This window comes from Rattus rattus, chromosome 10 (assembly GCF_011064425.1).
Source record: "Rattus rattus isolate New Zealand chromosome 10, Rrattus_CSIRO_v1, whole genome shotgun sequence".
Classification (NCBI taxonomy): domain Eukaryota; kingdom Metazoa; phylum Chordata; class Mammalia; order Rodentia; family Muridae; genus Rattus; species Rattus rattus.
In genome coordinates, this window is record NC_046163.1 from 17,871,988 (window position 1) to 17,897,525 (window position 25,538).

Here is a 25,538-nt window from a genome sequence, read left to right on the forward strand (position 1 = left end):
GGGAGTTTCAGTGAAATACTACACATGCAAGCACTTGAACTAAACAAATGCTACTCGAATGTCTCTCTTCCAAAGCCAGCATTGTGCAAGAACTCTGGGCTTCTAGTCTTCGCAAACTAATTGCACTGACCAGCTGAACTCATGCCACGCACAAATTAATCCCTGTTGAATGAATATTATTTTCAGAATCAGATTGCAAGCTCCCTGTGGGGAAGGGGCGGGGTTCTTCACTTGTAAGCGCCAGACACTGAGAAAGAACAAGTGAGCATAACTATCGACAGAATCCTACCCAGTGACATCATTCAGTTCTACCAACGCAGGAAAACATTTGCTAGGCACTGAACTAAAGGTATCTTTGTATTGTACTGGAACTCTGTGACCACTGTCAGATGACCTCTTTTTATCCACAGAAGTTAGCTACAGATGAGACCATACTCCAAAAAATACAGATGTCAGAGTTCCAACAGATTCAATTGAGTTCAGGCAAAGATTCTTACTCAATGCCACGGACCCCCAAGGAAGCCATACCCTGTCAGCAGTAGGACTTTAGGCCTCTCAGTTATGGTTAATAAACTAGGACTACAACATTAAAATGGGCAACTGAGATTGTGACATACTTGATGAATCCTTGAATTTAAAAGAAGGGTGATGAGAATCAACACCAAAGTATGAAATATTTAAATGTAACTCACCAGCAGAGATGAAATAGATGAAAAGTAAAGCCCACACAGGCAATGGTTTGTGACTATAATCTGGTTGTACAGAATAATATGGATGTAACTGGTCCATTCCACGCTGCTACTTGCTTTGGTTTTTCCTTACTCCAAGCTACCCTTTAACTTCAGGCAAACCTCTTGCATTTAACACACCAGGCTCAGCTTCTTTTTTTCTTTTTCTTTTTCTTTTTTCTTTTTTTCGGAGCTGGGGACCGAACCCAGGGCCTTGCGCTTGCTAGGCAAGCGCTCTACCACTCAGCTAAATCCCCAACCCCTAGCTTTTGTTTTTTTTAGTTCACATTTTTCTCCAGGAAAAAAAATTAAACAGACTAAAATTAATTTTAAAAAAGGAATTGAAGATATATTAACATCTTTCTCACAATTTATCTCACATTTTCGTGAGTATCAATTAGCTCCTTAAACATTGAGCTTTACTTGGCCAGATTCTAAGTGGTAGAAATTTTTTACTTCAAGCATTCAGTGTCCCTTAACACCACTTTGATAACTTATATTTATGATCAATTTTATTTTAAAAATGTGTTTTATCTTCAAAATGTTTCATATTCATTATTAAAATGTGTCTTATTAAAATATATTTTAAAGAGATTATCCTCCCTTGGGAAGAATTAGTTAATTTACACTAATGATGTTTTGATTAAGAGAGATTCTTTCTTATGGAATTCATGTGGTTTTTGTAAAATTGTTTTAATAGTTGGATATTAAATTGCATCTTATCCGTCAGAGCCAGGGTCTGACTTTTGGGCATCATAAGTGTGGTTGCTATTGGAAACGTTACTTAAGGAGTTTTTAGTTTATTTCACAGGTTAGTGAGGGTCCAAGGACTAATGTTCGGTTTGGATTTCTGAAAGAACAGACATACCCACGTGGTTCTGAGATGTGCCACGGGCATAAAGAAGTCCTCACTGGGGGACAGGACTACTTTGCTACTCTGAGATCTTTAATATTTTATATATTGTATATTTCTCAGGAAGAAGATATTTTTCTCCACTAAAAACCCAAACCAAAACAATCATTTCTATTAAAAACATGTAGCCAAAAATAATAGCTTATGTTCCAGAGTTAAATTTGACCAATATAAAAGTATTGAATAAGAAAAATAATTTACATCTCATCATAAATCATAGACAACCTATTTTTTGAGTTTGTGCTTATATTGGGGTTGGTTTTAAGTTAGAATAATTTTCAAATTAGAGGTTTTTAAAATGACTATATTAAAATATAACCTATTTGGTATTGCTTTTAATTCTTTATCTCTTTGTTTAAGAGTAGGATTCTCTTATTATTATTATTTTTTTTATATTTTGTTATTATCCTCTAGGAGACTGTCTTCTAATGAGAGCCAGAAGGGAGTAGATTGGCTGGGACAATAGGTGGAGAGGAACTGGGAGATGTAGAGGGAGGGTAAACTATAATCACGATATATTATATGAGAAAAAAAAGCTATTATCTTACAGGGAAAGAAAAAAGAGTTGGAACCCCTCCCCCAAAAGGAGGAGACATAATCCTGAACTCTCTGCCTACAGAAGGCAATTCCAGTTTGTGATTTTGCCCCATGGCAATGGATTGGGGCAGTGGACTGGATAGAAGGGACAGGGGTGACCAAGGAAGGGGGAGCCCTGCTGGCTTCTCATATTCACCTATTTCCTGCTTTCATCCTCAGAACACAATGGTCACATCTCTTCCTCTTTGGAGCCAAAGAGCGTGGATCTTCTGTGGCTTAGACGGTCAGCTTATTCCTACCAATTTCTTTGAGGGCTGAATAACAGTTCAACACTATCTAGACATTTAAGGTACACATACAGAGGGTTCTGGCTACTGTGGTTACTGATGAAGGCTTGAGTGGGAAATGATAGATTGTTAGAAGCATGTGAAGAGGAAGATGCTCAGAGGATCATGCAGGAAGCAGATACTATGTATGTGTACAAGCCTTCTGTTTCTTTCACACCTTTAGTCTCTCTTTCTCTCTATCTGCATAGACGATATGCTACTCTAAGCCAGAAATGTCCCGGGATTAAAGATGCTTCACAGAGGTTAGAACTACTATTGTGAGAGTGCTTCATTGCAGACAAGAAACAACATCCCTTCAGGGTCCTACATGCAGGCAACAGATGGTATATCAATGCCATCTGTGATGCTATGAATGAAAATGGTCCCCACAGATGCATAGGGCTGGCCATATTAGACGTGTGACTGTATTTGAAGAAATATTTTAATCGGTTGGGGTGGGCTTTGAAGTTTTAGAAGCTCAAACCAGGTCCAGTGTCCCTTTCTTTACTTGCTGCCTGCAGATTTGATGTAGAACTCAAGATCGTCTGCAGTACTATGTCTGCTTACACACGGCCATGACTCCCTCCACGATGATAATGAACTAGACCTCTGTCCCTGTAAGCCAGCCCCAGTTAAAAGTTGCTGTGGTCATGGTGTCTCTTCCCAGCAACAGAAATCCTAACTCAGCTACTATCTTAGCTGGGATAGATCTCAGCACTTCTCTTTAATTAAACTACCCCAAAAGAAATTGCATCTTATTTCTAGGGGCACACTTTGATTTCGAGTCCCACATGGTCTTATTTGTTGCTAGTTTACTCTTTATTTGTTGGCTAATGCAGTGTCAGTAATGTCTCAGCACTGTTGCTATCAGTGACATGAACAGCTGCATGAAAGTTTGAAGACCTAGAGATGTGGACCTTAACTGTGAGACAGTAAGAACATTCAGTGTTGGTGATCTGGAACATCTTCCCTTAGTACAGTTGTCTAGGTTATTAGTTGCAGACAAGAAAAAACTTGTTCAGCATGCATCATAAATCATGCTTTATGGTTTTGACTTCTTCATTTGCAACCATCATCCCTCTGCCTGTGACGAAGAATTTGGAGGTTGTTGAACATTTTTCATTCTTCTGGCCCTTTGTATATATAGTTTGCCTTTGCTTCTAGGCTCTTCTGTCACATTTATGCCCTGGTTAAGTCTTCCCCTGCAGACCAACTTAGATGCATTTCCTTTGACAAGTGGATGACGGGTTTTCACAGGAAGCTCTGCACTCTGGTGCCCCCTGGCAGACGTGGTGCAGCACCTCTCACTCCCCCGCCTCCTCCCTCCTCTCTTGACTGTGCATCCCGTTATGGAAGGTGACGTTATACATGTCGCTTTTAGGTGTTTGTGCCTGCAGATGAAACCGGCTGTCTCTAGGTATCCATGGGTAGAAAAACCAAAGTGCAACTTTATCAGTGAATCCCAATGGAAAGGGATGATTTCCATCTGAGATGAAAACAGGGAACTTTTGAGGAGTTTTACTCTGAATTGCAATTCTAGGCTGTAAAGAACGGTTAACTATTGACTAGCTTATCAGTTGTTTGCTAAGGCTCCCCTCCTTTGATGCACAGCTTAGGAGAAACATTTGATAATGAAAGATACCCAAGAGAGGGAGAAAGAACGGCTGGTGAGCATTGACTAGACTTGACTTGATTATTCGAGACATTTGAACATCAGGTGACTTTAAAGTTGAATGAGAAGCTAAAACCACCAAATAGCTTCAGGAGAATGACTTCAATAGTGACAATTATGCTCAGAAACAATAAACAGTAAGATTTATTAGTTTTTTGGAAAAATAATTTCATCCTTCAAATTCTATTTTTTCTGATGGTTTAATTTTTAAAATTTTAATTAATTTATTTACTTACTTTACATCTTGACCACAATTTCCCCTTCCTCCTTCCTTCCCACTCTGTCCCATCTTCTCTGCCCATCCACTCCTTCTCCCTTTCTCTTCAAAAAAGAGGAGGCCTCCCATAGATACCAACCTGTCTTGTCATATTAAGTTGCAGTAAGCCTAGGCACATCTTCTCCTATGAAGGCTAGACTGGCAGCCTGGTAGGGGGAAAGGGTCCTACATGTAGGCAACGAAGTCAGAGATAGTCCTTGCTCCTGCTGTTAGGAGTTCTATGTGAAGCCCAAGTTGCACAACTGTTACATATGGGCAGAGGGCTTAAGTCAGTCCCATGCATACTCCCTGGGTAGTCTGTGGGCTCCTATAGGGCTAGGTTAGTTAATTCTGTAGGTTTTCCTGTGGTGCCCTTGATCCTTTTGGCTTCTAAAATCCTTCCTCCCCTTCTTCCACAGGATTCCCCAAGCTCTTCCGTATGTTTGGCTGTGGGTCTCTGCATCTATTTCCTCAGGATCCGGTTGACAGTTATGCTAGACTCCTGTTGGCAAGTACAGTAGAATATCATTAACAGTGTCAGGGGTAAGCTCCCTCTTGTAGCATGGGTCTCAAGCTGGACTAGTCATTGATTGGCCATTCCCTCAATTTCTGCTAGGTCTTTACTCCTCCACATCTTTTAGGCAGGACAAACTGTAGGTCTAAGGTTTTGTGGCTGGGTTGGTATTCTAATCCCTCCATTGGAAGTATTGCCTAGTTATAGGAGATGGCTGGTTCAGGCTTCATATCTCTCATTGCTAGGAGACTTGACTAGGGTCACCACATAGATTTCTGAGAGGTTTCACTGCCCTAGGTTTCTAGCTCATCCCAGAGATGCTCCCTCCCCCACCAATTCAACTTATTTTTCCCAGTTCTCTCACCCTGTGTCCTCCCATTGCCTGGTCCCTCCTATTCCCATTCCCACCCCACCCCCACCCCCACCCCACCCCCAACCCTACCCCCACCCCTACCCCCATCCAGTCCCTCCAATGTCTCCTTTATAATGAGATCTACATTTCCTTCCTTGAACCCTTCTTCTTACTTAGAATCTTTGGGTCTGTGGGTTGTAGAATGGTTATCCTTTACTTTACGATTAATATCCACTTACAGATGAGTGCACACCATATTTGTCTTTCTGGATCTTAGGATGACCTTTTCTAGTTCCACCCATTTACCTGCAAATTTCATGATGCCATTGTTTTTGATAACTGAGCATTACTCCATTGTGTAAATGTGCCACATTTTCTCTATTCATCCTTTGGTTGAGGAACATCTAGGTTGTTTCTAGTCTCAGGCTATTATGAGTAAAGCTGTTGTGAACACAGTTGAGCAAGTGTCCTTGTGGTGTGGTGGAAAATTCTTTGGGCATATGCCTAGGAGTGGTATAGCTGGGGTTTGGGGTAGATCTATTTTCAATGTTCTGAGAAGCCACCAAATTGATTACCAAAGCAACCGTAGAAGTTCGTCCTCCCACCATCAATGGAGGAGTGTTCTCTTTGCTGATCATCATCACCAACATGAGCTGTCACTTCAGCTTTTGACTGTAGCTCTACTGATGGGTGTGAGACGGAATCTCAGAGTTGTACTTGCAAACTGAACCCAAGAGCACATCAAAAAGATCATCCATCATGATCAAGGAGGCTTCAACCCAGAGATGCAGGGATGGTTCAACATACAAAAATCCGTCAATGTAATCCATAACATAAACCAACTGAAAGATTAAAAAAAAACACATGAACATCTCATTACATGCTGAAAAAGCCTTTGAAAAACAAAACCGCTTCATGACAAAAGTCTTGGAGAGATCTGGGATACAAGGTACATATCAAAACATAATAAAGGCAATCTACAGCAAGTCAATAGCCAATATCAAATTAAATGGAGAGAAACTTAAAGCAATTCCACTAAAATCAGGGATTAAACAAGGCTGCCCACTCACTCCCTACTTATTCAGTATAGTTCTTGAAGTCCTAGCCAGAGCAATCAGACCACAAAAGGGGGTCAAAGGGATACAAATTGGAAAGGAAGAAGTCAAAATATCACCATTTGCAGTTAATATGATAGTATACTTAAGTGACCCCAAAAGTTCCACCAGAGAACTCCTATGCTTGCTGAACATATTCAGTGAAGAGGATGGATACAAAAGTAACTAAAAAGTAAGTAAAAAAATTGGTAGCTTTCCTATATACAAATAATAAACAAGCTGAGAAAGAAATTAGGGAAACAGCATTCTTCACAATAGCCACAAATAATATAAAATATCTTGGTGTAACTCAAGCAAGTGAAAGATCTGTATGACAAGAATTTCAAGTCTTTGAAGAAAGAAATGAAATAGATATCAGAAAGTGGGAAAAATCTTTCATGCTGGTGGATTAGTAGGATAACATAATAAAAATGCCCATCTTACCAAAAGCAATCTAGAGATTCAATGGAATTCCCATCAAAATTACAAAGTAATTCTTTACAGACCTTGAAATACTCAACTTCATATGGAAAAAACTCAGGATCTTGAAAACAATCCTATACAATTAAAGAACTTCTGGAGGTATCACTATCCTTCATTTCAAGCTTTACTACAGAATAATAGTAATAAAACATCATGATATTGGCATGAAAACAGACAGGTTAATCAATGGAATCAAATTGAAGATGCAGATATAAATCCACACATCTATGAACAACCAATTTTAGGAAAAGAAGCCAAACTTATATAATGGAAAAAAGACAACATCTTCAACAAATGGTGCTGGTCTAACTGGATACCTACACGTAGAACAATGCAAATAAATCCATATTTATCACTCCATATAAAACTTAAGTCCAAATGGATCAAAGACATCAATATAAAATCAGACCCACTAAATCTGATAGAGGAGAAAAGTGTGGAATAGCCTTGGCGCAAGAGTCAGCTTGATTAATGGAACACCAATCGATTACACCCTAAGATCCACAATTAATATAAGGGACCTCATGAAACTGAAAAGCCTGCGTAAAGCAACGGACATCATCAAAAGGACAAAACAGCAGCCTAAAGAATAGGAAAAGATTTTCAACAACCCCACATATGACAGAGGGCTGATAGCCAAAATATATAGAGAATTCAAGAATGTAGACATCAACAAAGCAAATAACCCAATTTAAAATTGGGTTACAGATCTAAACAGATAATTCTTTTTTTAAATTTTATTTTATTTTATTTTATTTTATTTTTTAACTTGAGTATTTCTTATTTACATTTCGAGTGTTATTCCCTTTCCCGGTTTACAGGCCAACATCCCCTAATCCCTCCCCCCCCCCTTCTTTATGGGTGTTCCCCCCCCCATCCTCCCCCCCTTGCCGCCCTCCCCCCCACAAACACGTTCCCTGGGGGTTCAGTCTTAGCAGGACCCAGGGCTTCCCCTTTACACTGATGATCTTACTAGGATATTCAATGCTACCTATGAGGTCAGAGTCCAGGGTCAGTCCATGTATAGTCTTTAGGTAGTGGCTTAGTCCCTGAAGCTCTGGTTGCTTGGCATTGTTGTTCATATGGGGTCTCGAGCCCCTTCAAGCTCTTCCAGTTCTTTCTCTGATTCCTTCAACGGGGGTCCTGTTCTCAGTTCAGTGGTTTGCTGCTGGCATTCGCCTCTCTATTTGTTGTATTCTTGCTGTGTCTCTCAGGAGAGATCTACATGCTGTTCCTGTCTGCCTGCACTTCTTTGCTTCATCCATCTTGTCTAATTGGGTGGCTGTATATGTATGGGCCACATGTGGGGCAGGCTCTGAATGGGTGTTCCTTCTGTGTCTGTTTTAATCTTTGCCTCTTTATTCCCTGCTAAGGGTATTCTTGTTCTCCTTCTAAAGAAGGAGTGAAGCATTCACATTTTGATCATCCGTCTTGAGTTTCATGTGTTCTGTGCATCTAGGGTAATTCAAGCATTTGGGCTAATAGCCACTTATCAATGAGTACATACCATGTGTGTTTTTCTGTGATTGGGTTACCTCACTCAGGATGATATTTTCCAGTTCCAACCATTTGCCTACTTAATTTCATAAAGTCATTGTTTTTGATAGCTGAGTAATATTCCATTGTGTAGATGTACCACATTTTCTGTATCCATTCCTCTGTTGAAGGGCATCTGGGTTCTTTCCAGCTTCTGGCTATTATAAATAAGGCTGCTATGAACATAGTGGAGCACGTGTCTTTTTTTTTATATGTTGGGGCATCTTTTGGGTATATGCCCAAGAGAGGTATAGCTGGATCCTCAGGCAGTTCAATGTCCAATTTTCTGAGGAACCTCCAGACTGATTTCCAGAATGGTTGTACCAGTCTGCAATCCCACCAACAATGGAGGAGTGTTCCTCTTTCTCCACATCCTCGCCAGCATCTGCTGTCACCTGAGTTTTTGATCTTAGCCATTCTCACTGGTGTGAGGTGAAATCTCAGGGTTGTTTTGATTTGCATTTCCCTTATGACTAAAGATGTTGAACATTTCTTTAGGTGTTTCTCAGCCATTTGGCATTCCTCAGCTGTGAATTCTTTGTTTAGCTCTGACCCCCATTTTTTAATAGGGTTATTTGTCTCCCTGCGGTCTAACTTCTGAGTTCTTTGTATACTTTGGAAATAAGGCCTCTATCTTAAACAGATAATTCTTGACAGAGGAATCTCAAATATCTGAGAAGCCACCAGGGTAATGCAAATAAAACTTCATTTTTAATATAGACTCCTAGTTATTTCAAATGTTGAATCTACAGCATGAGGTAAAAACATTTAGCTTATTTGCTCTTACACTTAATGGTAAAATAAAATCTTTGGTTTACAATTATCTCATTCAATATTATATTCACTATTTGAGCTTTTTTTTTTCTTTTTTTTTCTTTTTTTCGGAGCTGGGGACCGAACCCAGGGCCTTGCGCTTGCTAGGCAAGCGCTCTACCACTGAGCTAAATCCCCAACCTGCTATTTGAGCTTTTTATAATCTGTGTTTCCAATTTATTGTATTTTAGTCTGGCTAATTCCTGTTTTGAGAGAAACCCAAACTTTATTTATTCTAAATATGTATTTCTTAGGACTGGAGAGATGGCTCTGCAGTTAAGAACAGTTACTACTTAATCATAAGCACAAGAGTTCAGATCCAAATATCCTCATTTGATGACTCCCAAATGCCTGTAACCCCAACTCCAAAGCTTCGAATTTCTTCTCTGTCTTCTCTCAGCACCTATATACAACTGTGTATATTTTTACACAGACACATACATGAATAGAATAAAATCTTAAAAACAAATGTAATTAATGGATGAGCATGTTGGCAAACCCTTTAATTCCAGAACTCAGGAGATAGAAACAGGGGGAGTTCTATGAGTTTGAGGGTAGCCTGGTCTACACAGTGAGTTCTAGGCTAGTCAGGACTACAAATTGACATCTTCCCTCAGGAACAAAGGGTTTCTTTTAGAGTAATGATTAGTGTCAGGTCTACTCCTTGATATTCCACAGAACAGATCAGTGTATGCTTGCTTGTAATAATATTTCAATTATTTGTACACAGCTACCACGGTGGCTTGAGCGCAGCTATTATTAGGATTAGTGTTCTATGCTTTATAATTCTCTTTGAGATAGAGCACACAAGTAAAATATCAACAATGCACTCTAATTCTTCACAGCGTGTTTCCCCTAATCCATGCTAACCAATCACATTATTATTATATCGCCATCATTACTCTGTTAATATCTGCATCCCGCTGTTAGCTCAGATGGGATTCCCTCTAAATCAAACCACTTAAGTTTCCATATGGTGATTCTCAGCTGCATGATGTCATCCTCCGTTTTAGGCCCAGAAGGAAAGCTGTCTTCCAGAAGGCACACATTCAACCGAAATGCTGTTCATGTGCTTGTATAAATTGTTCATGGGTTCCTTGAGAAACCTGTGTTTTGTCTTTCTTACAACTGATTATTGCCTTCTCTAGGGGTTTCTCGTGTTTTCTTAGTTTAGTTTGATGGATTTAGAAAGTAAATCCAATATCCGACCAAAGCGTTTCCTATTTCATCACTGACAAGGGCTTGGCTCCCGAGCAAAGTTTCCATCATCTCCTCCTACACTCTAACACAGCAGCTATTTCCATCCTGGTCCTTAGCCTTTCATTGTTTAGGTTTTACAATGACCATGTCTGCAGATAAAAACAACGTGTGCCTTCCCTATCTTGTATGGTTATGTTTCGGGGGCTCCGAGCGAGAGGTCTACACTTATTGTTATCATATTTCTTCCTGTTACATTTGACTCACTGCTGGTCTATGCTGATGACGTTTTATCTGATTTGTAACACAGTCCATCCCATATATAATGCATTTCAGAGATTTAAATGAGGAAATCAAAATGCAGATTAATTTAGCATCTTACACAACATGGATTTACGTTCATTCTGTCAAGGTTTGCTCATTCTTTGTCACATGGAAGTCACTGTAGTTGACAGAGGAATGCGAAGCAAAATATTAAACAGCTCAGTGTCTCTTTGTGTGGCTCTTTATCAGTGATGAACAGCCAACTGCACTTTACACGAATATCTTTTTGTTATCCCCTCTCTCTAGGCCTTTATTCTCTTCCCTGAAGTTAACCATTAACTATGCTTTTTTTTCTGTTTATTTATCGCCCCTATTTTCTACTAAAATAAAATCCATAGGAGACAAAATTGTGCCATGAAGGAAGGAATTTTAAAAATATGCTCTTCTGGTTTTTCCACAGACAATGCTGATTTATAACTCGCACCTATGGACATCAAACCTCATGCTTTTCAACGTCATGAAAGGGATTTATTTATGTGTACCCGTGTTTTGCTTTTTGTGTGTCTGGTACTATATGCATCTAATGCCTGTGGAAGACAGAGGAGGGCATCAGATCCACTAACACAGAAGTTATAGCTGACTTATGAGTCAGCTTGTGGTTACTGGTAATTGAACACAGGTCTTCTGGAAGAATAGGGAGTGCTCTTAACTGCTGCCCTGTCTCTCCAGTCTTGTAATATGCAACTTATTGAAAAAAAAATGAAGGTCTACCTATCATTAACCTACCATCATTTTCCTTTTCTCCCTTTTGGCAAAACATCACAGGAAGAAGGGAAAGCACCAAGACTAATAAAATGTCCAGTGTTAGCTCATTACAGTGCTTTCTGCTCTCTAGTTGACTATATCCGACTGCTATACTTAACACCCAGTCTTAGCTATGTGTCCTCATTGTTGGCATCCTTCCATCCCCTTGATGGTGTCTGTTACCTCCGAGGCTACTTGACCCCTGTACACGGCTATACTGATGTCTGCAGCATCTTTAAGGCCGCTCTTTGTTTGAGCAGGAGGTACAGGCACTGTGCTAGCTGCACTTACTGGTGTTCCACTGAAGTGTATCGTGTCCTTAAGATCTCGCCAAGCTGTTCTTTCTCTCACAGTAATCACCTTGCTGCTCTATCTTTCATTGGTGTGCTAGAGGGTTTACAATAGGCAGGGCCATCAGTTAGAGCCTACATATGACACTTCTCCTAATTGTTCTCACATTCTCTTTTTCCTTCTGAATTTTAATCTCGTCTCCCTTCATGTCTTTAAATTTTGCTTTGGTTATAATAAAATTGTCTTGTATATTTCCTCTGAACCACTGTAATCTGTGCTTTGCATCAGATAGAATGGAGAACACTAGGGAAGACAGCAGGCCTACTTTATTGTCCCACACTCCCACTCTTTAGCTGCTCATTTATCTTGTTTCGATTTTTTAAAATCATTTCCTTCCTATTTGCTAGTGTCCTTTATCCTTCGTAAAGGACAGCTTTATTGGATGTGTTCGTTGTTCTTACATTTCTGCAATCTGACAGTGTCTTGGAGTCACTTTCATTTCTCAGTCTTAGGTGGTTTCACTAGTATTTTCTCGAAGCATTTAAAGAGTTAATATGATTTTCTGTTTATTCTTAACCTCTGTGAAAAATGTGAAAGAAAAAGAGTACCTGTGGAATCATTCGGTGAGGACAGAATATCTTTGGTGTGAATTCAAGGAAATAAGATACCAAAGAACGAGAACTACACAACTATAGCTTTTTAAAACTCTTGGCACAAAAAGCCCCAGTGAAAAACTTGGAAACCAAGCACAGCAACATTAAAAAAAGATGAAAACTGTTCTTAATGAGCAAAGGAGAATTATGCTGTGCTGATTAGCACGGACATTCTATCAGGGCAGGTAGGATAGGAGTAGAAACAAAGAACTCAGTTGGAAAGGGAAAAAGAAAAAGTCACTACTTACAATGCCACAATCTAGCTTATAGCGAACCCTAAGGAATCCAATTTATAAACCATTAGGTCTAACAAGTAAGTTATATAAGATTTCAGGGCACAAGATTGATTCATGAAAATCAGTTGTATTTTTACATAATATCAGTGAATAACCTGAGAATGATTATAAGAAAGCAATTCAGTTATTGACGTCAAGATAAATAAAACCCAGAGGAACAAATTTGATGAAGGAAGTGTAATATTTATGTTCAGAAACTATGGGAAGGAACTGTAGCTGGTGTAAGGGAATGTAAAAATCTTCATGCATAGATTATAAGGTGTGTTACCCTGTATGTGACTTTGAGTCAATGCAGTGAAACAAAATTTCAGTTTATTCTTTCATTTAAGTTTAAAATCTGTTCCTAAAATTCCTATGGAAATGGAAATAGCTCGGAATATCCTAAAGAATCTTAAAATAAGAAAACGGTTGTAGGACTCACACTTCATAATTTTACAATGTTCTACATAGCAAAAATAACTAAGTCAAATGGTGCTAGTCCCAGAATAGACAGTAAGATTTTGACAGGCACTTTTGGTTATTAACTTGACCACATCTGAAATCAACTAAAAGCCCAAGCAGGCTGGCGTGCCGGTGAGGAATTTACTTGACTTGATTAATAGAGATGGGAAGATCCATCCTAAACCTAGGTGACAACTTCTGGTGTCAGCTATAAAAAAGACACAGAAAAAAGGGAGATTTTGGCCTTTGCCTTCTTGCTCTCCCTCTCACTGGCAAGTCTGGCTGTCCTGCTGCTGAGACATTGTTTCACTTACTAATGCTACTTCTTTGAGATTGCAATCTAGACTTAAAACCAGTTGAAACTTCAAGATGTAGACAGATGCCTACCGAATTCGTGGCTTTTCGTTTGAAAGATTGCCGATGGCTAGACCACAATCTGTAAGCCATCCAATAAATTACATGTGCTCACACACACACACACACACACACACACACACACACACACACACACTCTGTTCGGTCAGAGAACCCTGACTGTTACAGAGATGTTGAAAGAGAATTTTGACTTCATAAATAGACCTTTATCTTTGTGGTCAATCAACTCGATCAAAGAAAATGAATGATTGAATGGGAAAGAATAGTATTTTCAATAGGTAGGTCTGGAAATCAGAATATCCATCTGTAAATTAGTAGTAGTAGTCTATGACATATGACACAGAAAATACCTCAAAGAGCTCCTGGAATTATTTCGTAGTTAACAGCATGAAATGTTTCTAAAAATAAACAGAGAATATATGTTTGCGGTCATTACTCAGGTAATGGCTTCTTAGATACTGCAATACAAACACAAATGCTGATCAAAGAGAGGAAAAAAACAAATGCTTCTTTTCATGAAACTAAAAGATTATGCACCAAAAGATACCAATAAGATACTAAAAAGAAAACCCAGACAATGAGCAAAACATTTGTAAATTCTTTTCTAATAAGAGACTAGAATGCATACTAGTGATTTTTAAAGGAATTTTTACATCTCGATATACTATAAATAGTATAATTTAAAATGTTTGGCATATATGAAAAGATATTTCTGTAAAGAATATATTCAAATATAAAATAAGTCTCCCCAAAGGGTCATTTGACCATGAAAAAGGAATGAAATGATAATTTATGCTACAATATTTATGTATCTTAAAACTATTATACTGAGTAAAGATCCTAATTAAATTTAAATGAGTTCACTATGTAAGGTACTCAGAATAGGTGATATTGGGAACCAGACAGTAGCTGCCTGAAGGCAGAAGTGATAGGTCAAAGGTTTCATTAGGGATGATTGAAAATGTCCTATAACTATAACTTCTATAAACCATCATGTCCCGTAACCTACAGATGTGGTGATTGTTACACAATTCTCCACACACTCACAATATTGAGTTGTACAAGTTCTTTTTCAAAGATGAGGTTTTATGTAGTCTAGGCTGACCTCAAACTCACAGAGGCATGGATCACACTGAATGCCTAACACTCTACTCTCCATCTTCCAAAAGCTAGGATTAGAGGCAGGAGCAACCGTCCTTGTTCTACAGGCTACTGAGCATCCAGTTCATTCTAAGACTTCATGCACTCCAAAAAGAGCATTCTACCAACCAAATTATTTTCCCAGCCTTGAATTGTAGACTTTTAGCAGATAAGTTGTCTATGATTTCAATTCTGTCATGATAACATTTTTAAAGGGTGATTATGTGATAGTTCAACTGATTCGAAATAATTTGTAGCAAATCAAAAAGAGTAAATTAAACTGTTGTTGAAGATTTGATCAGGTAAAATAGCATTAATAGCGCACATTTGTTTCATGCCTCTGACAATGAAATTGGGCTTGAAATTTATTTCAAGCTAACCTCTGTGGCTATAAATACCAGTGAGAATTATGGCAAGTTAAAAAAAAGTCACAGTTTTAAAAAATCCATTGGTCTGACTGAAGTATGTCTAGAATGTCAGAAAACAACCAATACCAAAACCCATATATCCTCTCTCTCTCTCTCTCTCTCTCTCTCTCTCTCTCTGTCTCTCTCTCTGTCTCTCTCTCTCTCTCTCTCTCTCTCTCTCTCTCTCTCTCTCTCTCTCTCTGTCTCTCTGTCTCTGTCTCTCTGTCTCTGTCTCTCTCTGTCTCTCTGTCTCTGTCTCTCTGTCTCTCTCTCTCTCTCTCTCTCTCTCTCTCTCTCTCTCTCTCTCTCTCTCTCTCTCTCTCTCTCTCTCTCTCTCTCTCTCTCTCTCACACTCACCCACACACACACACACACACACACACACCAAAACCACACCATGCTTGTTCTCATGATTTAAGGAGCCAAAGTAGCAAGTCATGACAATGTCGATGTCCTTGAGGTGACGTCCTTCCACACATCATTACAGAGGATGGGACAGTGTTAGTGCAAATGGCCACAGTTCACAGGAAGAATAAATAGAAATTCTATGAAATGTGTGAATAGTATAACTTCCAAGTGAGTTAATTCTAGTGGACTCACTTCAGGATATTTTAGTGTTAGCCAAATACGTTTTGGTTGCAAACAAGCTAATTGCTCTTCTGCTATGGATTTCAGTTTTATGTATTACTATAATTTATACTCTTCAGGAAGGAAAGAGCTCTTGCCTGATCACAATTCTCCTTTTGAAGTGGATGGCAGAGTGGTTAATTGGAGTTCAAGATAAAGCACTTTGGGAGGGCAAGATGGGTGAAGAACTACGTCTTGAAATGTGATTAATGGCAATGAGGGAAAGAGTAAAGACCATGCTTTTTAAGAAATGGGCTACAAACTGCCCATGTCTGAACGAAATTGTGCACCTGCAATTCCTATCCCTGCCACATGGCCACTGCCCTTTGTTTCTTCATGTCTTCTCTAACAAAGTTAATGCTCTCACATTAACTCAGATTAATCTCACAGATTGGTCTGGTTGGAGACATTGCAGTACTTGGGAGAAGTAAGTAAAGTGGGCTGTACCAGGATGCCCTGCAGGGCTTTAATGCTCTTTCCTCGGCTCTGTGAGTTCATTTTTATCTTCTCTTTCTTACTTAAAACTTACGTTTATTGATCAATGTTTATCCTTTCCTTCTTGACAATTATGAATACTTTAAGGCTGACACCGACAGAAGAGAATTCAGGGATTCACATGTAGATGCGTGTGGAGAAGGAATTCAGAGAAGGATCCTCCTACCCCCTCCACACTACTAATTTGTGAGTTTGAAACTACGTGACCGTAGAAAGCAGGCTCAGAATAACAATTTTCTGGTAATATGTTGTTAACTGAAATTCTGTAAGTTGCTTTAGTTCTGAAATTTTGGATTTGTTTTCTCTCACAACTACTTGTGCATTGATTAAGATAGTAACAAGAGTGCCACCATTCCTTTCTCTCTCTGCTTCCTGTTTGGAGACAGGATATAACCAGCTGGTTCATACTCACTACTGTGCTCTCTCTGCTGCCTTAAACCACACCCATCAGCTGTAAGCAAAACATACCTGTCCTTTCTGAAGTTGTATTCATGTCAGGTATGTGAGAACAGCGAGGAAGGTAACTAATGCCAGAGCTGATACTGAGAACTGAGAACTGACTGTGACGGCTTGACCAGGTATTTTGTGCAACCTTGGGACTTCTTTGCAATAGGAATCTGAAAATTCTTGGACCTATGGGCTAGATAACTTGTGCGATGCTTTAATGAGGGCTTAGTAGAGCCCTGTGACGGGAGCTGGGGAGATGAGAATGCGAAGCAAAATGGGAACAGTGGAGGTTCAGGCCATGCGGTTTCAGAAGGCAGTGAAAACTGATGGGAACTGGGATAAAGGTCACTCATGTGGTGTTCTGGCAAAGAGTATGACTGCATTTGGTCAATGTCTTAAAAACTTTAAATCTCAAGAGAGCCTGCTATTCAGGGGGCTGGGGCACGATTAGGCATCATAGCATTTGGGGAAGTTTATAATGAGAATTCAAAGCAAAACAATATTTAAAAATTTACAAATTTGAAAAGAAAGGAGCATACACAGTCTGAAAGTTGTGGATAATAGGGGCAAAGACATAAATACCTCACAATTGCCCCAGGAAATAGGAGAAGCAAGATCGAGGCAAAAGTCTAGCCACCACTGAAGGCTGCAGCTTTAAAGCACAAACTCATTTGTCATGAGAGAGATTGAGCTCAGATCGGAGCTGAAGCCATCCTTTGCCAAAAAACAGCCACACAGAGAAGTATATTCTCAGGGTTAGCTGCCAAGGTGCACGGCTACTGTAGACGAGACAGGAGAACTCAGCAACATCCTGTTCAGGACGCCGATTTTTGTGGGCACGAAAACTGCGCAAGGAGAAGACAAGGACCTCTAGACCCAAGTTTCCAAAGGATAAGGAGGGTCATATTCCCTGTAAAGAGGACCTAACATATTATTCCGTTGAGCTACGAGGAGACCTAAGTTGCAATGTAGACTTGACAATGTCGAAAGGCTAGGACAGCGTAGGCACAGGGAAGAGGTGGCCCAGAAGAGAGATTTCCTGTGTTGTAAGGTACAAAGCTGGAGGGATGGGGCTTCCAAAGCAGTTGGAGCCCAGATGATGCCATCCCAAGTCCCAGGTATAGGACATGGATTTGCCATTTGCCCTGCTGGGTTTTGGTCTCACTTTGATCCAACTTTTCCCAGCTGTGCTTTCATTCTTCTCCTTTGGAGCAGGTCTGTTTAGGCTGGCGCACCGTTTATTAGAAGCATGCACCCTGCTTTTACAGAGACTCACAGTTAATCATTTACGTTTTTGATACATGCCCTCGTCCAGCCACATTTGTCTCTTGTAAGGCTGTGAGGACTCTAATGAATCAAATAATTTGTCTTTGAAAATTTGAACTATATTTTAAGGTAGTCATTCACTAAAAAGGAAAAGGGGAAAAAGTCTATAAAGTTTATAGTTCTGTAGTGGTTGAGAGCACATTAGAGTTTCTACAGGCACTGGCCTCTTTAACTGTCAAGGCACGAGTGTAATGATATCTCCCCTTAATGCTTTGTCGTTGAAGCTGGAGTAATGTCTGCTTCATAAGTTGGTTATGAAAAATTTAAAATTCCTCTAATAATTTCAATTACTGCTATTCTGCAAGAAAGGCCAATTAAAAATACATAAAATAAGTATTAGATTTATATTATTTCAATAATTATAAACAGCAATCTTTAAGGAAAGTAAAGCATTACAATACACTAAATGCATATGATTTAAGCTAAAGATAATTTACAATGATTGATTTCACTTGAATCACACCTAGCAAACGCTTATTGAAGAATTGACTTGCAGGTTGAGCTGCTATTTAAATTGAATTAAAGTCGGTTATTATATAACTTCTCTGTTTTCAGATAATTAAAAAAATACAGAGCACATAAATACTATGAATAGGGACCATTTTAAAATAGCAAAATCACCACCCACACACCCCAAAAAATTAGAAAGAAAGGAAATAGAAAAACTATAGCAATAGAGGATGCTTGTTTTCTTGCTAACAGTTGGAACTGGTAATTCTTACTTTAATATTGCTGAAATAGGATAAATTCTGGGTTGAAAGTTTTGTGGGTCAGTTAGTATCTGTATCGCTCCATTGGGGTTCCGGCCTGGCTACAGGAGGAGTCTCCTCAGGTTTCATATCCTCAAGGTGATTCACAGCTAAGGTCACCCCCATTGATTCTTGGTTGCCTTCCTTACGTCAGATCTCTGTCTCATCATGGAGATGCCCCCACCTCCCCACCCCTGTCAATTGTAGATTTTCATTCATTTTCATGGTCATCTAGCCACCTCTCCTGTCCTTCCCACACCTGATCCTCTATTCCTGTCCCCATTTCCTCTTTCTATCTGCCTTCCATGACTATTTTATTCCAAATTCTAAGTGAGAGTCAAGCTTCTCACTTGGGCCTTCCTTCTTGTTTAGCTTCATTGGGTTAGTGGCGTGTAGCCATTTTATGGCTAATATCCATTTATAAGTGAGTACATACCACGCATGTCCTTTTGGGATGGGTTACCTCACTTAGGATGACATTCTCAACCTTGATCCATTTGCCTGCAGAATTCATGATCTCTTTGTTTCTAATAGCTGAGTAGTATTCCATTGTGCAGATGTACCACATTTTTTTCCTTTATTTCTTTATTAACTTGAGTATTTCTTATTTACATTTCGATTGTTATTCCCTTTCCCGGTTTCTGGGCCAATATCCCCCTAATCCTTCCCCCTCCCCTTCTATATGGGTGTTCCCCTCCACATCCTCCCCCCATTACCACACCCCCAACAATCACGTTCACTGGGGGTTCAGTCTTAGCAGGACCAAGGGCTTCCCCTTCCACTCGTGCCCTAACTAGGCTATTCATTGCTACCTATGAGGTTGGAGCCCAGGGTCAGTCCATGTATAGTCTTTGGGTAGTGGCTTAGTCCCTAGAAGCTCTGGTTGGTTGGCATTGTTGTTCACATGGTGTCTCGAGCCCCTTCAAGCTCTTCCAGTCCTTTCTCTGATTCCTTCAACGGGGGTTCCGTTCTCAGTTCAGTGGTTTGCTGCTGGCATTCGCCTATGTATTTGCTGTATTCTGGCTGTGTCTCTCAGGAGAGATCTACATCCGGTTCCTGTCAGTCTGCACTTCTTTGCTTCATCTATCTTGTCTAATTGGGTGGCTGTATATGTATGGGTCACATGTAGGGCAGGCTCTGAATGGGTGTTCCTTCTGTTTTAATCTTTGCCTCCCTATTCCCTGCCAAGGGTATTCTTGTTCCCCTTTTAAAGAAGGAGTGAAGCATTCGCATTTTGGTCATCCGTCTTGAGTTTCATGTGTTCTGTGCATCTAGGGTAATTCAAGCATTTGGGCTAATAGCCACTTATCAATGAGTGCATACCATGTGTGTTTTTCTGTGATTGGGTTACCTCACTCAGAATGATATTTTCCAGTTCCATCCATTTGCCTATGAATTTCATAAAGTCATTGTTTTTGATAGCTGAGTAATATTCCATTGTGTAGATGTACCACATTTTCTGTATCCATTCCTCTGTTAAAGGGCATCTTTATCTATTCTTTAGTTGAGAGACAGCTAGGTTGCTTCCAGTTTCCAGCTCTTACAAATAAGACTGCTGTAAACATAGCTGAGCAAGTGTCTTTGTGGGATGTTGGAGCATCTTTTAGGTAAATGCCCAGGAGAGGAATAGCTGGGTTTTGAGGTAGAACTATTCCAGTTTTCTGAGAAACCTCCAAAATGATTTTCATAGTGGTTGGACAAGTTTGCACTCTTACCAGCATACATGCGTGTGACACACACACACACACACACACACACACACACACACACACACACACACAATACAATAATAAATGCACTAATAAAAAATTTAATGGCTTTCTATAAAAATAAAATAAATCTGGCTTTTGATTGGCATATATTTTATCAAAATATATTATTTGTCTTCTTTACTTATATAGTTGCCCCCTGAGGGGCTCTGCTAGAGTCTGACAAATACAGAGGTGGACTGAGCATGGGATCCCCAATGGAGGAGTTAGAAAAAGGACTGAAGGAGCCGAAGGGGTTTGCAACCCATAGGAAGAACACCAATATCAACCAACCAGACTTCCTGAGCTCCCAGGGACTAAACCACCAACCAAAAAGTACACATGGAGGGACCTATGGCTCTAGCCCCATATGTAGCAAAGGATGGCCTTATAGAACATCAGCGGGAGGGGAGGCCCTTGGTCCTGTTGAAGGCTCAATGCCCCAGAGTAGGGAAATGCCAGGGATGGGAGGCAGGAGTGGTGGGTGGGTGGGGGAACACCCTCATAGAAGTAGGGGGAGGGAGGATGGGAAACTGGGAAAGGGGATAGCATTTGAAATGTAAATAAATTAAACATCCAGTAAAAAAGATGATTATAGTTTATATCTTAGAAATAACAGCTATATATAATTATTTCCAAAGAAAATAATAACATGCTTATAATAAACAAATATCTAAATTAAAAGCCTAGTAAGAGCTGTTTCATCTGAGAAATGTTCCCTTTTCCTTTATACGCGCCCTTTCCAACAACCTGGCTTTGTGGAAGCTGATTTTGTTGCCTCTTTACGTTTGAACTTCCTAGAGTTTTCTTCACACAGTCATACGACATGGAGTGTTCATTTCAGTGTGCTTGGCGAGTGAGTGAGTGAGTGAGTGACTCTGCATGGTGAACCTTCCTCACTCAGCTCAGTCCCTTGGTTTTCAGCCCTGCTCTATGTGTAACAGTAAATTGATCATACTTTGTGCTGAGTAGCATTTATCTCTTAATGTCCATCGTTTGCTTCTTTTTTCATTATGTCGATGAAATTTTAGGTTCTTTCAGTTGTGGGTGACTGTGGATAATTCTGTAGAAACATTAGTGTGCATGTCGTGTATGTTTTCATTACCTTGGAGTATTACTCAGGAGTAAGATTGCTGGAGCATATGTTAAATACATATTAATTTTATTAGCACCAGAAAACTACTTTACAAAGAGCACATACATTGTAAGTTTGTAATCTCACCAAGGATGGTAGAGAAGCCTAGTTACATCCCCAGGAAGCAGCATTCCTCCATGACCTCTGCTTCAGTTCCATTCCTGCCTCCTGGTGCCTGTCTTGAGTTCCTGTCCTAATTTCCCTCAGTGGTGAAATGTGAACTGAGAATTGTAAATTGAAATCAACCTTTTCCTCTACATGCTAATTTTGGTCATGGTCTTTATCACAGTAGAAATGTATAACTGACACAATTTCTCTTCCCCAGGCTCAGGTATCCTTGTGGGATGGAAATGGAAAAACTGTAAGAGTCAAAAGTCAAAGATCACTATGGTAAAATATTGGGGTTTTTTTGGACATAATGGGCACACATGAACTCACAGCAGCTATGACATCAAGTACAAGACCCGCACAAGACAAAGCCAAACAAAATTCTCTCATAAAAGTGTGTGGGCAGAAGTGATCTTGAAGTATCACTCCTATCTGAGGAGTTATTGACATTTGATGACTTCCTTCTGGAGTTAGAGCCATGTTCTTCAGAGATATGTTTCTTGAAATGTTACTCATGATCTAGTAGATGTCCCAAAACCCATTCATATAACAGCAGCACAAGATCACTCAGTGGGACACACACACACACACACACACACACACACACACACACACAGAGCAAAGAAAACATGAAATACAAGAAATATTGGGAGGAAATATTGGTGAGAAGGACAGGGGAGAAATTGGAGATGAAGTGATAAGACTTCGATTTGACCAAAAACTTATATGCACACATGAAATTATCAACTAATAAACAGTACGTAAATTAAATGTGATGAAATTTAAAGAGAGAAAATAATTTAATTGGAGCTTGATGCTTGTGATGGTTTCTATATGCTGTACCCAGGGAGTGAAGTACCCAGTATTAGAAGGTGTGACCCTATTGCAGTAGGTGTGTCCTCATGGGTGTGGGCTTTAAGACCCTAGCAGCCTGGAAGCCAGTATTCTGTTAGCAGGTTTCAGATGAAGATGTAGAGCTCTTAGCTACTCCTATACAATGCCTGCCTGGATTCTGCCATGTTGCTGCCTTGAAAATAACGGACTGAATTTCTGAACCTGTAAGCCGGCCCCAATTAAATGTTGTCCTTTGGTGTTCTGTTTAGGAAGTTTTGCCCTGTGCCTATGTGTTTGAGGCTCTTCCCCACTTTTTCTTCTATTAATTTCAGTGTATCTGGTTTTATGTAGAGGTCTTTGATCCACTAGAACTTGAGCTTTGTACAAGGAGATAAAAATGGATTTATTTGCATTCTTCTACATGCTGACCTCCAGTTGAACCAGTACCATTTGTTGAAAATGCTATTTTTTTTCTATTGGATGGTTTTAGCTCCTTTGTCAAAGATCAAGTGACCATAGGTGTGTGGATTCATTTCTGGGTCTTCAAATCTATTCCATTGGTCTACCTGCCTGTCTCTTTACCAATACCATACACTTTTCATCACTATTGCCCTGTAATACAGCTGGAGGTCAAGGATGGGGATTCCCCAGAAGTTCTTTTATTATTGAGGATAATTTTTGCTATCCTGTTGTTTTTTTGTTATTCCAAATGAATTTGCAAATTGCTCTTTCTAACCCTGTGAAGAATTGAGTTGGAATTTTGACGGAGATCGCATTGAATCTGTAGCTTGCCTTTGACAAGATGGCCATTTTTACTATATTAATCCTGCCAATCCATGAGCATGGGAGATCTTTCCATCTTCTGAGATCTTCTTCAATTTCTTTCTTCAGAGTCTTGAAGTTTTTATTGTACAGATCTTTCCCTTGCTTGGTTAAAGTCACACCGAGGTACTTTATATTATTTGGGTCTATTATGAAGGGTGTCATTTCCCTAATTTCCTTTTCAGCCTGTTTATCCTTTGAGTAGAGGAAGGCTATTGATTTGTTTAGTTAATTTTATATCTAGCCACTTTGCTGAATATAAAAATTTTGACTTCTTCCTTTCCAATTTGCATCCCTTTGACTTCCTTTTGTTGTCTAATTGCTCTGGCTAGGATGCAGGTACTATATTGAATAAAGTCTATATGGCTCCAGCTGCATATGTAGCAGAGGATGGCATTGTCTGGCATCAGTGGGAGGGAAGGCCCTTGGTCCTGTGGAGGCTCGAGGCTACAGTGTAGGAACACTAGAGTGGTGAGGCAGAAGTGGGTGGGTGGGAGGGGGAGCACCCTCCTAGAAGCAGGGAGATGGGGGGTGGGATAGGGGGGTTGCAGAGGGGAAACCAGGAAGGGGGATAACATTTGAAATGTAAATAAATAAAATAGCCAATAAAAAAACAAAAACGTTTTACAAACATGTGGAATGTGTGTATCAGGGAGTCAAAACAGCTTCCATCAGGATGTCAGAAGAACCCTGTGTGTCCAGGCAGTGTGTTGGTGGGTTGGAACTCCTGCAGTTAGCCCTGGTAGTGTGGTGGGGAACTGATCTGTGGACTTGACGCTGAAGCATCAGTGGAGACTTTTGGAAGGTAGACTCGACCAAAGTGTGTAGCACTAACAAAAAGCAAGGCGCAAAGCCAGATCAAGAGAGTGGCTACCTGGGCTGGGACTAGCAGGATGCCCCATTAGTGGTGGTTTACTGATGACCTCAGGAGACTGCATGCACCACAGTACCAGTCATGGAGTTGAAAGAGTTAGTATTTGCAGGGCTTTTGTGCTGCTTTGGGCTGGTCTGTTTCCTGAATCTTCTTCTGTTCCTTTTGGAACAAATTTGGCTCTATACATGTCCTTTTTCTGTGCCTCGGGAAAAAAATGTAGCTTTTGTTTCTTTTTAGAGATTCACAGTTGAATGTGACTTGAGTCTCAGAGCACATGCTGAAATCAAGATTTTCAAGGACACTTGGAGAAGAAAATTAGCAACTTTTTCATTGTGAGAAGACATGAGTCTCTGGAGGCAAGGAACAGAACGCTTTGGTTTGATCTTACATATTTCCCAAAGGCCCATATGTTAAAGGTTTGGTTCCCAAGAAGACACTCATTGGGCGGCGATGGGACCCGCGGAAGATGGGTCCCGCGGAAGATGGGTCCTAGCATAAGACCCCTCTGTCACTGAGAATGTGCCTGGGATTGTGGGATCCAGGTCTCTTTCTTTTGCTGTTTTTTGGTTGGTGATCTAAGCGGCTTCACTGGTTGTGCATTTTTGTCACTGAGTGTTGTCCTTACCAGAGGACCAGAGAAATAGAGTTCAACAATCTTGTACTGAATCTTGCAAAATCATGAGCCAAAATAAACATTTTCTCTTTAGAAGTTGGTTGTATTTATTATAATAATAGTAAGCTGACAAATTAAGTTACCAAGTTAATTTTCTCCTTTGTGTTTGACTTGTGTTTGTCTGAAGGTTATGGGAGTTTGTATGGGATTAGTACTATTAGTATTAGAATTTCAATCTCTCTCTCTCTCTCTTTCTCTCTCTCTGTGTGTGTGTGTGTGTGTGTGTGTATGTGTGTGTTGTGTTTACAGTTATATGCTCCTATGTTCATGCATGCTGTATGCCAATGGAGGACATCGGGAATCATGCTCTAGCGCCTTCCCCTTAACCCCTTGAGATAAGGTCTCTAGACAAACTTGCAGCTTGCCTCTTGGTTAGGAGGCTGGTGATAGTCCTAGTTCTCCTTCTCTCCAAGCCCTTTGTCCCAGCACTGGTATCACAGGTATGTGTGGCCATGTCTGGCATTTACACAGGCACTCAGGATCCAAACTTAAGTGCTCAACTCGTGCTTGTATGATGAGTGCTCTTACACATAAGCCATCTTCCCAGCCCATGGGAGAGTTTTGAAATACAAATTTAATGGGTTCAGATAGTTTAACCTGGGTTCAAA